This window comes from Leopardus geoffroyi, chromosome A1 (genome assembly GCF_018350155.1).
Source record: "Leopardus geoffroyi isolate Oge1 chromosome A1, O.geoffroyi_Oge1_pat1.0, whole genome shotgun sequence".
Classification (NCBI taxonomy): Eukaryota; Metazoa; Chordata; class Mammalia; order Carnivora; family Felidae; genus Leopardus; species Leopardus geoffroyi.
Window position 1 is genome coordinate 179,632,377 of NC_059326.1, and position 14,169 is coordinate 179,646,545.

Here is a 14,169-nt window from a genome sequence, read left to right on the forward strand (position 1 = left end):
TCCGATTCTGTGTCTCCCTCTGTTTCTGCCCCTCCCTCCCTCATGCTCTGTCTCTCTCTCTCTCTTAAAAAATAAATAAACATTAAAAATTTTTAAATAAAAATAAAAAACTTACAATCTGAAAACCATAAAACATTGATGAAAGAAACTAAAGAACTGAATAAATGGAAAGAAATGTCATGTTCATGAATCAGAGGCTTAATATTGTTACGATAACAGTATGTCCCCAAATGATTGACAGATTCAGTGTAATTACTATTCAGATCCCAGTTTGCATCTTTTCAGAAATTAACAAGCTTCATATAGAAGTACAAGGAAATAAGCATGGCCAAAACAGTTTTGAAAAAGAACAATGTTGGAGGACTCATGCTTTCTGATTTTAAAATTTTGTACAATGCTAAGCAAAATAAGTCAGTCAGAAAAAGATAAATATCATATGATTTCATTCATGTGGAATTTAAGAAAGAAAACAGATGAATATAGGGGAAGGGAAAGAAAAGTAAGATAAAAACAGAGAGGGAGGCAAACCATAAGAGATTCTTAAATACAGAGAACAAACTGAGAGTTGCTGGAGGGGTGTTGGGTGACGGGAAGGGCTAAATGGGTGATGGGCATTAAGGAGAGCACTTGTTGGGATGAGGAAGCACTGGGTGTTATATGTAAGTGATGGATCACTAAATTCTTCCTGAAATCATTATTACAGTATATGTTAACTAACTTGGAACTAAATGCAATTTAAAAATTAAAAAAAAAACAGTACATATCTATGCTAATCAAAACAATGTCATACTGGCATAATGATAGACATATAACTCAATGGAATAGAATTGAAAGTCCTGAAATAAGACTCTCACTTTCAAGAATGGAAAATTCTCTTTCGGGGCGCCTGGGTGGCGCAGTCGGTTAAGCGTCCGACTTCAGCCAGGTCACGATCTCGCGGTCCGTGAGTTCGAGCCCCGCGTCAGGCTCTGGGCTGATGGCTCAGAGCCTGGAGCCTGTTTCCGATTCTGTGTCTCCCTCTCTCTCTGCCCCTCCCCCGTTCATGCTCTGTCTCTCTCTGTCCCAAAAATAAATAAATGTTGAAAAAAAAAATTAAAAAAAAAATTCTCTTTCTACTAAACAGTGATGACTATTAAGAACAGAGTGGTTGCTTTTTACCAGGGGAGAGGGAAATGTAGGCCATTTGACCCTACTTAATTTTGATGGCTTTAATATATAGGTCATTAGAAAAAACTTAAAGTCTTGTGCATATGTAAAACAGTTCATAAAAATCAGAAGACACAGAAAAAAAGGAGAGAAGACACTAATTACAACTACAATGGTGATGCCAATTACAGCCAACATTTATATAACATTTACTAAATGCCACTCCTATTTCCAAATATTTTAAATTTATTAAGTCATTTAATACTCACAAAAATCATAACTACCATTATTATTCTCATTATGTAGATGAGAAAACTGAAGCACTAAGAGTTTGTATAACTTACCCACAATCAGAGAGTTGGAAGTGTTAAGACAGGGGTACTCAACACTGACTGCACATAAGAATCATGTCAGGAGCTTGTAAAACACTTAATGATCTACCCATACCTCAGACCAATTAATTCAGACCGTGGTGGGTTTTTAAATCTCCCAGATGATTTCAATGTGCAGCCAAGGCTAAGAACCACTGTATTAAGGCCCAGTTCTTACCCAATGACCAGAGTAAGAGGCCGACTCACCTAATATTACAGCATCCTCTGGGTTTAAAGACTGAGTTTTCAGAAGGTAGTTCCTAGAGCATTGCGTGAACATTGAAATGCAAGTGAATTGAAAATTGTCATGTCTCCAACAAGACCTTGGATCTGTGTTTTAACTGTCCTACAAGGTAATTCTGATGCTTATTCAAGTTTGGGAACCAGTAATATAAGGATTAGGACAAGTTTCTCCTCCTGTCTTATATCATGGCCTAGGAGACCAAAAATCTGAATTTAATGCAGAGTTTTGTCTGTAGATGTTTATCCACCAGCAAGTGTTTTGACCATGAAGTCCTCAGATTTCTTCAGTTGTGAAGAGAAAGACAAAATCTCTTTCTTTTTAATATTTTTTTTAATGTTCTTATTTTAGTTTTGAGAGAGACAGAGTGCTAGCGGGGGGGAAAGAGGGAGACAGAATCTGAAGCAGGCTCCAGGCTCTGAGCTGTCTGCACAGAGCCTGACATGGGGCTTGAACTCACTGACTGTGAGATCATGACCTGAGCCAAAGTCGGACACTTAACTGACTGAGCCACCCAGGCTCCCCTGAAGGACAAAATTTCTAAGATATTCTCTGAGGTTAAAAGTCTGCATTCAGATAATTCTTCCATAGGTTTCAGAACTGATTCAAGTTCCCTGGTGGAAGGAGATTTTCCTAAACCATAAACAAATGCATAGCAAAGTGATTAAGAGCATGGCCTCCTGGCTCTATCTAGGTTTGAATACCATTTCTACTTCTTCCTATCTGATCTTAGAAAAGTTTTTAGGGGCGCCTGGGTGGCGCAGTCGGTTAAGCGTCCGACTTCAGCCAGGTCACGATCTCGCGGTCCGTGAGTTCGAGCCCCGCGTTAGGCTCTGGGCTGATGGCTCAGAGCCTGGAGCCTGTTTCCGATTCTGTGTCTCCCTCTCTCTCTGCCCCTCCCCCGTTCATGCTCTGTCTCTCTCTGTCCCCAAAAAAATAAATAAACGTTGAAAAAAAAATTAAAAAAAAAAAAAAAGAAAAGTTTTTAAATCTGTGAGCCTCAGTCTTTATTATAAAGTTGGATTCCTATTCATACTTAGGCTTGTATCAAGGGTTAAAAAAAGTGCTTATAGAACACTTAACATCAACTCAGGCACACAGTGAGCTCTCAATAAATGAAAGCTATATTTATATTTATAATTATTTTTTCATACTGGTTATTGCACAAAATTTGAATTTCAATATTGTCCCTATTTCCAGGCATAATTCAGAGGCAGGTATGAAATGAGAAAGCTTTGGAAATTAGAAGGGAAAGTGACTGTAGAGGACATGGGGCTATGAGCAGAGATTATATAACAAGAATGAAATCCTAGGATCATTTAGTCTTACAGCTGCCAGGGACCTTAACTGTCTTCTAGATCAACCTTCCAACCCTGTGGATCTGGGGAAAGAGGCCATGTTAGAGTAGAGTCTTGGCCTTGGAGGGGCATCAATTTATGAAGCCTTAATGGGTGGGGTCCTATTAATGGATGTGACTGGGATTGGGTTCCTCCAGAGGCTTTCAGCCTACAAATAGACTACTTTTAATTCAAAGTGAAAAGAAAAGCCAATGTAGGAGACAGAAGATTTTGTATTGAGGAAGACCCACATTGTCTTAACCATCAAACCAAAATTTAAGTGTCCTCTCAGCTCACCAGAATGGCTCCTGGAAATAATGCACCTTGCATACCGACAGGTGTTTCACCTATCAGAAAATTTTATGTCAGACACCTACAAGATTTACCACCTGTGCTACAAAATTCCCAGTATCTTTCCAGTGCTAAATACTAATTTTACACACACATGAGATGAAGGCCAATGAGAGGGGAGGATGCAGAATGGAATTAAGGTTGAAAGAGTAACACAGGGCTGAGGAGGGCACTGGAAGGTATTCTTGGCTATGAGAAAGTAGAGTGGGGTGCTGATACCTGAGGCCAGAGGCATGAGAAGGAATTGTCAGGTGCAGAAAGCAGATGTGAGAGAGTGTTGAGGGCAAACTGTACTCTCTTAACAATCGTGTATTTTTGATCCCTGGTCTGTGATAGTGTGCTACTTTCTCAAAAGCAGAGGAGGGTGGAAAGTAAAAGACCCTGAATCACTGTAGCAATATAGGTCTTCTGGGAAACAGCCTCTAATAATTTTCTGGGGCTGCTTAAACAAAATTCAGAGGCTAGAAGTCCAAAACCAAGGTGTTAGCAGGGTTGGTACCTTCTAAGTTCCGTGAGGAAGAATTTGTTTCATGCCTCTCCTAGCTTCTGATGACCTCAGGCATTCCTTGGCTTACAGATGGTATTCTCCCTGGGACTTCACATTTGCTCCTTCTGTATATGTCTGTCTCTGTGTCCAAATTTCCCCTTTCATGAGGACACAGTCATATTGGATTATGGCCCACCCTAACGACCTTATATTAATTTGACCATCTGCAAAGACCCATGATTTCTAAATAAGGTCACATCCATAGTTACTAGGAGTTAGGACTTCAATACCATTTGGACAGAAACACAGTTCAAACCATAACATAGCCCATGCTCTGCTCCCATCTTCTGGTTAACATGAGGCCTACAGAAACTTCCCTTGGTCACTAGATTTCTTGAGTCCAGTTTTCTATCTCTAATTCAGGGCTGCATGTCTTTCAGGCACATTCCCTATTGTCTTCCACGTGGAGAAGTGTAGGGGGTCCTGTACCTCCCTGAAAGGTACTCTGTCTAGCAGAGAAAAGCCTCAAAGTCCTCTCCCTATAGCTGTTGACAGGCAGCTGTTGTACAAAGAAAATGTAGATCTGGGAGGAACCTCAGTACTCATGTGGTCCATACTATAGAAAAGTGGAGTGGGACCCAAAAAGTCATTTTTGTTCAGGTGCATGGCAGAACCAGTTACAAACTCAGTTTCCTCATTTGAAGGGCAACACTCTTCCCATTCCACTTTTGACCAACTCAGTATTGTGTTAGGCACTGTAAGAGAGTCAAAGGAAGTATAATATTCCATTAGTTAAAGATGTGCATTATTTCATGTTTTTAAAATCTTTGGAATAGAGATGCTATTTATAATCAATGGCAAGTGTAATTGGCAGCATTTTCTCTTTATTAGTGGAATACAACAGTAAACACACATCTTATTTAGATATCTTAAATCCAATAAAGTATAGTTTAAGAAATTATCCCAGCCTTCATGGTGTCTCCCCTCTAGTTAGGAAGATAATATTTTGTCATTTGATGTCATAATAAGCATTATTAAGACAGACTGTAACTTAGAAATTCACACTAACAGCTTTGGCTACAGAAAAAGAAAAAAATAATTGAAAATTCACAACTCATCATGTCCCTAACCACTCCCTTTTTAAAACCCTTCCAACAGCTTCTTCTTGCTCTTAGGATGAAGACTAAACTCCTTATGTGGACCATGAGATTTGGTATGTCCTGGCACTTGTTAAGTTTCTATCCTCATCTTGCACCACTCTTCTTCTTTCGCTCTCTCCACAGTGGTCCTCTGTTTTTCTTTTCTTTTCTTTTCTTTTCTATTTATGTTTGTTTGTTTGTTTGTTTTAGTCCATCTTATTTCTATGCCTCCCCCCTCCCCCCGGAATTTTCCCTTGCTGTTTCCTCTTCTTGGAGTGTCTTCCTTACATTCTTCAACCAGATAACTCTTAATCCTTCTTCTGATTTCTTTAAAAGAGTCACTTCTTTGGAAAAACTTTCTCTAATTTTCTGATTAAGTCAAATTGGTTCCTTATATGCTCTCAAAGCAATGTGTATCCTTTTCTTTGTAGCCCTTGCCATGAATACATATAGTTACATATTAATTTGATCATTTGAATAATACCAGTTTCTCCTATTAGACTTGAAGCTCCTTGGGGATGGATTCCTGTCTGTTTTTCTCATTATTGTGTCCCAGGACCTAGCATAAACCCTGGTACATGGATGATGCAAATACATATGTATTGATGAATAAATGATGAATCTGTACATGTTCACAGAAGATGTCATGGTAGCTTTGTGATTTGACCCTCATCTTGCAAATGGTGGGCAGTGAGCATAGAGAATATTACAGTCATTGGGTCACACTAACATGAAGTAAAATCTCAATTCTGCCTTCAGTGGAATTATTGAGATCATTAAATTATCATATACAAAACACTTGTGCAGTATCTGGACTGCAGATAACACTTAATAAATCACAGCCTTTATTGTTGTTACTACATGCTTATGTCTAAGAGGCTGTTTGGAGGTTGGGGTCATGCCCGATTTTTGTACATTTGTAGTACCTTCTGCCTGCCATGTATCTATAAACATCCATAACTGAACACATGGCATTAAGGTTAAAGAAATGTTTCTGGGAGCAAGTATAGGAATGATTGAATTTGCTTTGTGTCTAGGTCCATGTCTAAATAATAACTGTAGGGGCGCCTGGGTGGCGCAGTCGGTTAAGCGTCCGACTTCAGCCAGGTCACGATCTCGCGGTCCGTGAGTTCGAGCCCCGCGTCGGGCTCTGGGCTGATGGCTCAGAGCCTGGAGCCTGTTTCCGATTCTGTGTCTCCCTCTCTCTCTGCCCCTCCCCCGTTCATGCTCTGTCTCTCTCTGTCCCAAAAATAAATAAACGTTGAAAAAAAATTTTAAAAAAAAATAAAATAAAATAAATAAATAAATAAATAATAACTGTAAAAGTTGCCTTTATGTTTTTCAAGAAATCATTTATGAATGGTAGGAAATCCTTCTGAATGGTAGGGAGCTATCTAATCTTTCTCAGTGCAAATGTTCCTCATGCAGCATCTGTGATTCAGCAGCATTTTCAGGTTTGGCACCAGTACATGGTTTTAAAGGGGAATAGAATCCCTAAATCAAATCATGGGGCAGGGGCTTATTAATGCCCCTGGCTTATGAATTCCCACTGTGGCACCCAGGGATGTTCACAAGCTCCTGGCTCCTAGCTACTTCATCTGGCTGTCATTTTTGGCTGCAAGCCTCATAATATAGAAAGTATGTCACAATGTGTTTAAGAATAAATTTATTTTCTCTCATTAGGCCTAGATTTTGAGGAGTCCTTTAAATCCATTAATATTGGCATTTTTCAGCAGAGAAACATTTTCATCTGTTTTTACCTTTGATCATTGATTTTAGTTCCATTTTATAACACTATTTGTCCGTGTATTGGTTCTCTATTCTCTTATCTCTAATTCTCTCTAAATGTCTTTATAGTTTTGGGGTGTGTGTGTGTGTGTGTGTGTGTGTGTGAATTAACATTACTTTCAGATCATTGTAGATTCACATACAGGTGTAAGAAATAATATATAAAGATCCCATATACCCTTTGTTCAGTTTTCTTCCAGGGTAATATCTTTCAAAAATATAATAAAGCATCACAGACAGGATATTGACATTTCTACAACCTACCAAACTTATTCAGATTTCCCCAGTTTTGTACTCACCCGTGTGTGTGTGTGTGTGTGTGTGTGTGTGTGTGTGTGTGTGCATACTTAGTTATATGTAATGTTGTTACATGTGTTGGCCCATTTTCCACCTCCATAGTCAAGACACAGAATAGTTCCATCACCACAAATATCCCTGACATTGCCTTTTTATAATAACACTCAACTCCTTCTTGCCTGACTCCTCACTTTGTTCTTTTTTTCTACATGACTTTTATATTAGTCTACCATATGACTGATTGGATTTTCTGCAATATCAATCCTGCTCTTCACTGCTTCCAGTATAAATCGTAATTATACAGACATACTCTTTTTCCTCATAGTCCTTTTTAAAAAATCTTATTCATATCCCCTGCTTTGTTATTCCCTTTTCCCTTTGTAGCTATTTTCACATGAGCATAAAATTGGGCAGGATCCTGGGGAGTCATCTAATCCAGGGAAGCAAATTCTTGGAAAATATGCTGACATATACTTCTGTACTTCATATACTGCAGGCTTATGGCTTGCAGTTCTCCAAGGCAAATACAACTAATCAATTGGATATGGCATACAAAAGCAAATCTGTTTGCCATTCATGGTCTTTTCCGATCTTTCATTTCACAAATGAAGAAACTAAGGACAAATATAAGAGAGTCTATAACAAAGTATACAGATAAGGTTGGGAAACAGATCCATATCTGAAAATGATGAAATGGAAAACCAATGCCATTTGCATTCTTATAGTTCCAAGTCTTTGCTTGGCCTCAGGGATGTTTTGCATCTAGGCTGGATGTATGGTACTTCTGGATGACAAAGAACTCTCAGGAAGGATCTGCTGATAAAGCTATTTTTCAAAAGTGTTCTGTGCCTGAAGAATTTCCTGCCTAAATAAGGCAAAAGAACGAAGGACTGTGGATCCCACCTCTAGTTATATGTATGTTATTTGAGACTTTTCTCCCCACCTTTCTCTTCAGCCAGTTAAAGAGCTTTAAAAGCAAGTGGGATTCAACCTGGCTGTTTGTAACTAACAATGTAAAATAGCACTGATAAGAATGGATAATGAAGGGTAAATTTCAATCTTGAACACAAAGGATGTGGTCATATAATATAGACCTCACTTCAGAAGAGAGGCAGTATTATTTAGTGGTTAGGGCCATACACACTGGGTCCAGCTTCTGAGATTTGAAGCCAATCTCCAGCACCTATTAGCTGGTGACTTTGAGCAAGTTACTTAACTTTTTTTTTGCTTCAGCTTCTTCATCTGTAAAATGGGGATTATAATATCAGTACCTACTTTACAGCAATGTTGTGAAGATTAAATAAATCAACATATACAAAGCACTTGGAAGGGTTCCTGACATATAGTAAGTGATATATTCGTGTTTGCAATGGTTATTTTCACCACATGTAGACATAATGTATGTATCTTATGAAGTATATATTGCTTTTCCCATAAAGGAAATAAAACTGAGGAAGTTACATAATAAATAAGTACCAATTTTGAATAGAGAAAAGAAAACTAATATTTCTAATTTGGGGAAGTCATGGATGCTTCTTAGAAGAATAAGCAGATGAGGGGCACGTGGGTGGCTCAGTCAGTTAAATGTCCATCACAGTTTGAGGTTTGAGTAGATTTGAGTCCTGAGTCGGGCTTTGTGCTGACAGCTCAGAACCTGGAGCCTGCTTCAGATTCTGTGTCTCCCTCTCTCTCTGCCCTTCCTCCACTCATGCTCTGTCTCAAAAATAAATAAACATTAAAAAAAAAAAAGAATAGCCAGATGACTACATATGGGAGGAAGGAGACTATTAAAACAGGAATAGATGGAGAAAAGAAGAAAGCATTTCATATCCTGGTGTCAGGTCTCCTGGGGGAGGGTACCAGATGCATAAGACCTAGAGCAGCAATGTCATTTCATTCTTTACCTATTTATTTGGCAATAGTTAAATATATACCATGATGCAATTATGATGAGGAACAAAAGACAATAAAGAAACTAAACCCCAGCCTCAAATATAAGTAACGTGTTCTTCCAGGAGAGAAGATGTAGAGGGTAGAGATTGGTCATTTTCATGCCCTTTTATTATATTACTTTCTAATAAATTTTTCAGCACTGAGTAGGTGAAATTTTCCAGAGAGATAATACTTTGAGGTCCTTTCCTATTACTGAAAATATCATCAGAGTTTGTCCTCTTGATGATGGCTTCAGAATAGGGGTTGCAAACTCAAATCCTACAGGGGCCATAAGGGACAATAAACCAATGAAGCATTCTGAGTATAAGTGTAGCAGCACCAGAATGTAAAACTTGGGGTGTAGACCATGGAAACTTTGGGAGCACACAGACTATATAAAGGGCATCCATTTTGGAGTAGGTTGTTGCCAGGTCTTTTAAATTTTTGAGAGAATTCAGAAATACAGAATTTAACATGAAATCTCTTTTTTTTATTTAAATTTTTTTAATGTTCATTTATTTTTGAGGAAGAGAGAGAAACAGAGTGCGAGTGGGGGAGGGACAGAGAGAGAGGGAGACACAGAATCCAAAGCAGGCTTCAGACTCTGAGCTGTCAGCGCAGAGCCCGACGTGGGGCTTGAACTCATGGACCTTGAAATCATGACCTGAACCAAAGTCGGACGCTTAACTGACTGAGCCACCCAGGTGCCCCAAAGCTCTTTATTTTTAAATACTGCATCAAATACTGTAAACAAAATAGGTGTGCCAAACAAAGTGTGTTTGAATATCAATTTTTAGCCTTTGGCAACCAGCTGGAATTTAAACAAGCAATGACATATAGTGGGTGCTGTTGTCTTTCCAGCTGTCTGAGAAAACCCAGAGTTCCTGCTCCAAAGCCCACCCCCCCCCCAGATACCCTCTACTCTATCCTCTCACACCCACTGGCTCTCCAGACAATAAGCTGGACAACTGAAACCAAGAGTCTTACTGCCAAGGTATTGCTGCTGAGATTTTCAAGTTTCAAGTCCCTGGTTTAGAGTGAGTCATCTCAGATTCAATTAATGGAGAATTCCTCTGGGTTTGTCACCATTGGCAGAGGGGGAAATGACTCAGACAGAGGAGTATGCAGTGCCTAATGGGTCCAGCATGTGAGGGCTTTTGAGATTGCTGGGTATGGTACTCATGGTGCCCAAAGGGAGCACAGAGGAGGGCTAGAGGTTACAACATGCTCTCAGCTAAATTCACTGCTGGCTCTTTTGGACTAAAAAGAATTTGAGATATTTGCATCTGACCTCAAACATAAAGTAGGTCCAGCATCTCAAGGAGATGTATTATTACAAGCTCTCTGTTTCCTTCCCCAGCCTTATTTCCTTCTGCCTGCCCAAACTGTGCACTTTGCATCCTGGTATCACCAAACTACTTACAGTTCTCCCAACCCCTTTTCTTGCTTTTATACCTTTGTAAATTCCATTTTGCCTTCCTGGAATACCTTTGGCCTTATATTTATATTTTGCCTTTATTCCACAGTGCCTTGTGCATGGACAAAGGTTTATAAAACTGTATTGAATTGAATACAGTCACTACACAGCCCTGAAGTGACCACAGTGTGACCTGTCTCAATCCTGTGGGTGAGACCTAAAGCATCATTGACTCAGGCTCTGCCATCTAAGCCCTTCTGAGTTATCTGCGGGCATAATTGGGGTGATTAGAGCACAGAAAGTAGGAATGCACAGATAACTGAGAAGCCAGTAGTTTCACCTTACTGCTATCATTCACCCACATTTAGGAAACATTCATTGAAAAAATACTTTGTCAGGCATTGTTCTAAGCACTGGGGATACAGCAGTCAGGAAGAGGAATCTGCTTTTCTAAAGTTTCTATTATATGTGGCAGGGGAGAAGTAAATCAGTAAATATAAACACTAGAATACCAGGTAACATTAAATTCAATGAAGAAAATCACACAGAATAATCTGATACAGCTAGAATAGTTGGGGTAGGATTTTCAGATAGAGTAGCAGTGTTGGTCTTTCTAGGAAAGCATTTTTGTGTGTGTGTGCTGAGACATACATGATTAGGACTCATGGTAAGACATAAGGGAAGAAAATGCATTCCCATAGAGGAAAGAATAACTGGAAATGTTCAGAGCTTGGAATGTACTTGGTGTGTTCCAAAAAGAAAAGGGCAAGAATGGCTGGAACAGCGTTAGAGAGGGCAAGAAATAAATTCTGAAAAGTAGTCAGGTGCCAGAGAATGAAGGGCCCTGTGAGACCACAATAAGGAATCTGAACTATTGTGAGTGTGATAGCAAACCAGTAGAGGGTTTTATGCAGCTTCCTGTATGTTATGACTTTCCTTCAGTTGGTATGGATTGCTGCATGACAAGAGGAGAAACAGTAAAATAACTGAGACTGCGATTGAGGACTGGATGCCCCTTTACTTATGGACCCAATTTCAGACCAAAAGGCCTTTATTAGTCGTATTGAGAAAAATGCCTTGGCAGTGATATTAGGAACTTGTAGACTCCATGAGGTGCAGTATTATTGAAATGATTGGACATGGACTGTGTCCTTTCTTATGCATACAAATATCTTTGTGGGCCTATATTCCTCCTTTGCATATATAATCTAGTAGTATACTGGTTCTTAAACCTTAACATATGTATGAAACACCCACAGATCATGTTAAATTGCAGGTTTTGATTTGATAGACTTGGGGTGCTGCATTCCCCCTTTTTTTTTAGCTGCCTGGTGAATAAGTTTATTATTGTCTTTATCTGAAAAATCTTCATAGAAAATTGTGATTTGGTTTATTAGCTCTCAGCAGCCTGTTCCTAAGCTCTAAGGAATCTTGCCTTCTGAACTACCTAATCTTTCTTCTGGACAAGAGACATTTGGGGGGACGGTTTCACCTCTTCTTCTTAACTTACTTCTTAAGCTTCTTCTTATAAACTGGATTCTCTCATATAGCAGTGTGAGCTTTCTTAAACATCCCCATCATGTCTGGAGTTATGTTGTTCCTTATGTAATGAGAGAATTGTTTCTTGTAAGAATCTTCATCTTTTCCCACTAGGTAATGCATATAATCTGCAACTTTCTGACCCAGGATGTTCTTCCAGTATACTTCTACATTGAATTCCTTGCTTTCTGAACTATACCAGGGAATTGTTTGAACTGTGAAGGATAGACAAGCCTCCATCCACAGCTCCCTTGAGGGCCCCATAAACTTTATTTCTAGTAGTAGTTCTGGCAAGCCCTGTATCCAAATAGCAGCTGAAGGTACCAGGTTGACCATCAGTGCTTTCCACATTGTATTCATCTCTAGTCACCTCCATTTGGCCTTCATAGGTCTTGTCCATACCAAATGAGTTAAGAAGACTGCAGGCCAGCAGCAGGCTGGTACAATATGCTGCAACATAATTTGTCAGGCCAACCTTCACACTTTGGGAGCTCAAGAGCAAAGCTACACAAACTATCATATCTCCTTCTCTACAGGCATAAGCAATCTGACAAATGATATGCATGAACTATCATCCTCTATTTAGATGTGTTGTACTTATTTTTATCCTGAATTACCAAATGTTTCCAAGCATAGTAATCATTTTACCCTCTCATCTGTTTCTAAATTTCATTTGGTATCTCTTGAAATAAGCCTTATTCTTGACACTTTTAACAAACCCCATCCTGTGGAACAAAGGCCAGTCAGTGTCTATGGCTCACCACAGACCAACTGGGGTGCTGCATTTCTAATAATCTCCCAGGTGGTGCTGAGGTATCATGTAGTCAGATTATGCAGTCTGAGGACTACATTTTGAGAAGCCCCTTTGACCAGGATGCAATCAGAGTCCTTCACCTGTTTTCAGTTTACCTGTTCAGATTCAATCTCCTTGGTTCCAGGGTTGGAGTGACCTTGTATAAAAGGAGATAGAAGATGAAAAGTGATGTTGAAATCATACCTAGGCCCATGGGATCCTGAATTAAGTAGCGAGGCCAGATGGACTATGTCAATTCAAAGTCCTATCCATTTTAAGTGGTCATTCCAGATGCCCTCCTAAGGCACCAGGGCCATTTGTTACAGAATCTCCTAGAAGACAGAAGGCAATTTGAAACAAACCTGAGCCCTGAGCCCTGAGCACCCAGGACTGGCCAGCGGGCCAGCTGACCATAATCTAATGGCACCCCATTTCTGTTTCCTAGAAACACCAGGCTCCCCTAGCCTGTTCCTTCAAGGAAAGCTCTTTGTATTGCTTCAAAGTCTTGCACAGGATATTAGCCACTTCCTTCTCTATAATTCATCCTTCCACTTTGCCATCTGGAATATTTCTCTTTTACAAGTGCCTAAGTTGTTACAGTTTGAGGCAGTTGAATCTTAAATTTGGTAATTTATTGTTTTTAATGCTTTCTTCCCCAAATTCAGATTTTGTGGTTTGAAACAGACTCCAGCCAGGATTTCTGCTTCCTAGCTAGACATCTGGTGGTCTGCCCTTTCCAGGTCTTCTCTGGGTTTATTTTTCAGCTTCCCACTAGTGACTATCAAGGGTTTCTTCAGTTCACTCCTCCCATTGCATCCATTAGTTTCTTTCATCTCATCACTGCCCTGAATGCCTAGGACAGACCCCTTATGGTGGGAGCTAAGATAGAGTTACTGGGGACCAGTAGGCTATAATTTCAGTTGCAACACAAAGCTCTTGCTGTGCCTGAAATGTCTTCCTACTGATACTTGAAATCCTACCTTTAAAAACCATTGGGGTTATGGGTCATATAAATAATAGGTAGAAATAAGTACAAGGTAAACAGCGAGATTTGAGAGGAAAGGGACCTCACAATTGTTGAATATTTACTGTGTGTCAAACTCTGAACTGGGATAGAATAGGTAAAATCACCCTTACTCTGCAGATGAAGAAACCAAGTCTCCAAATAATTGTCCCAAGGAATTCTGATTACAGAGTGGTGGGGTCAAGACTTGAACAAGATGTAACTCAAAGCCCATGTGTTTGTCATCAGGTTAGTATTGAAGAATTACATGAGGGACAGGACATAAGGCAGAGGATGTAAACCAGATTCTGGGAGGTATTTAAGGGTG

The 14,169-nt window shown here is 39.5% G+C and overlaps 1 pseudogene; it reads right to left on the minus strand.

Annotated features, from left to right (window-relative positions):
• Positions 1–11,829: 11,829 nt before the first annotated feature.
• On the minus strand, positions 11,830–12,775 carry LOC123610900 (annotated as a pseudogene).
• Positions 12,776–14,169: the final 1,394 nt, after the last annotated feature.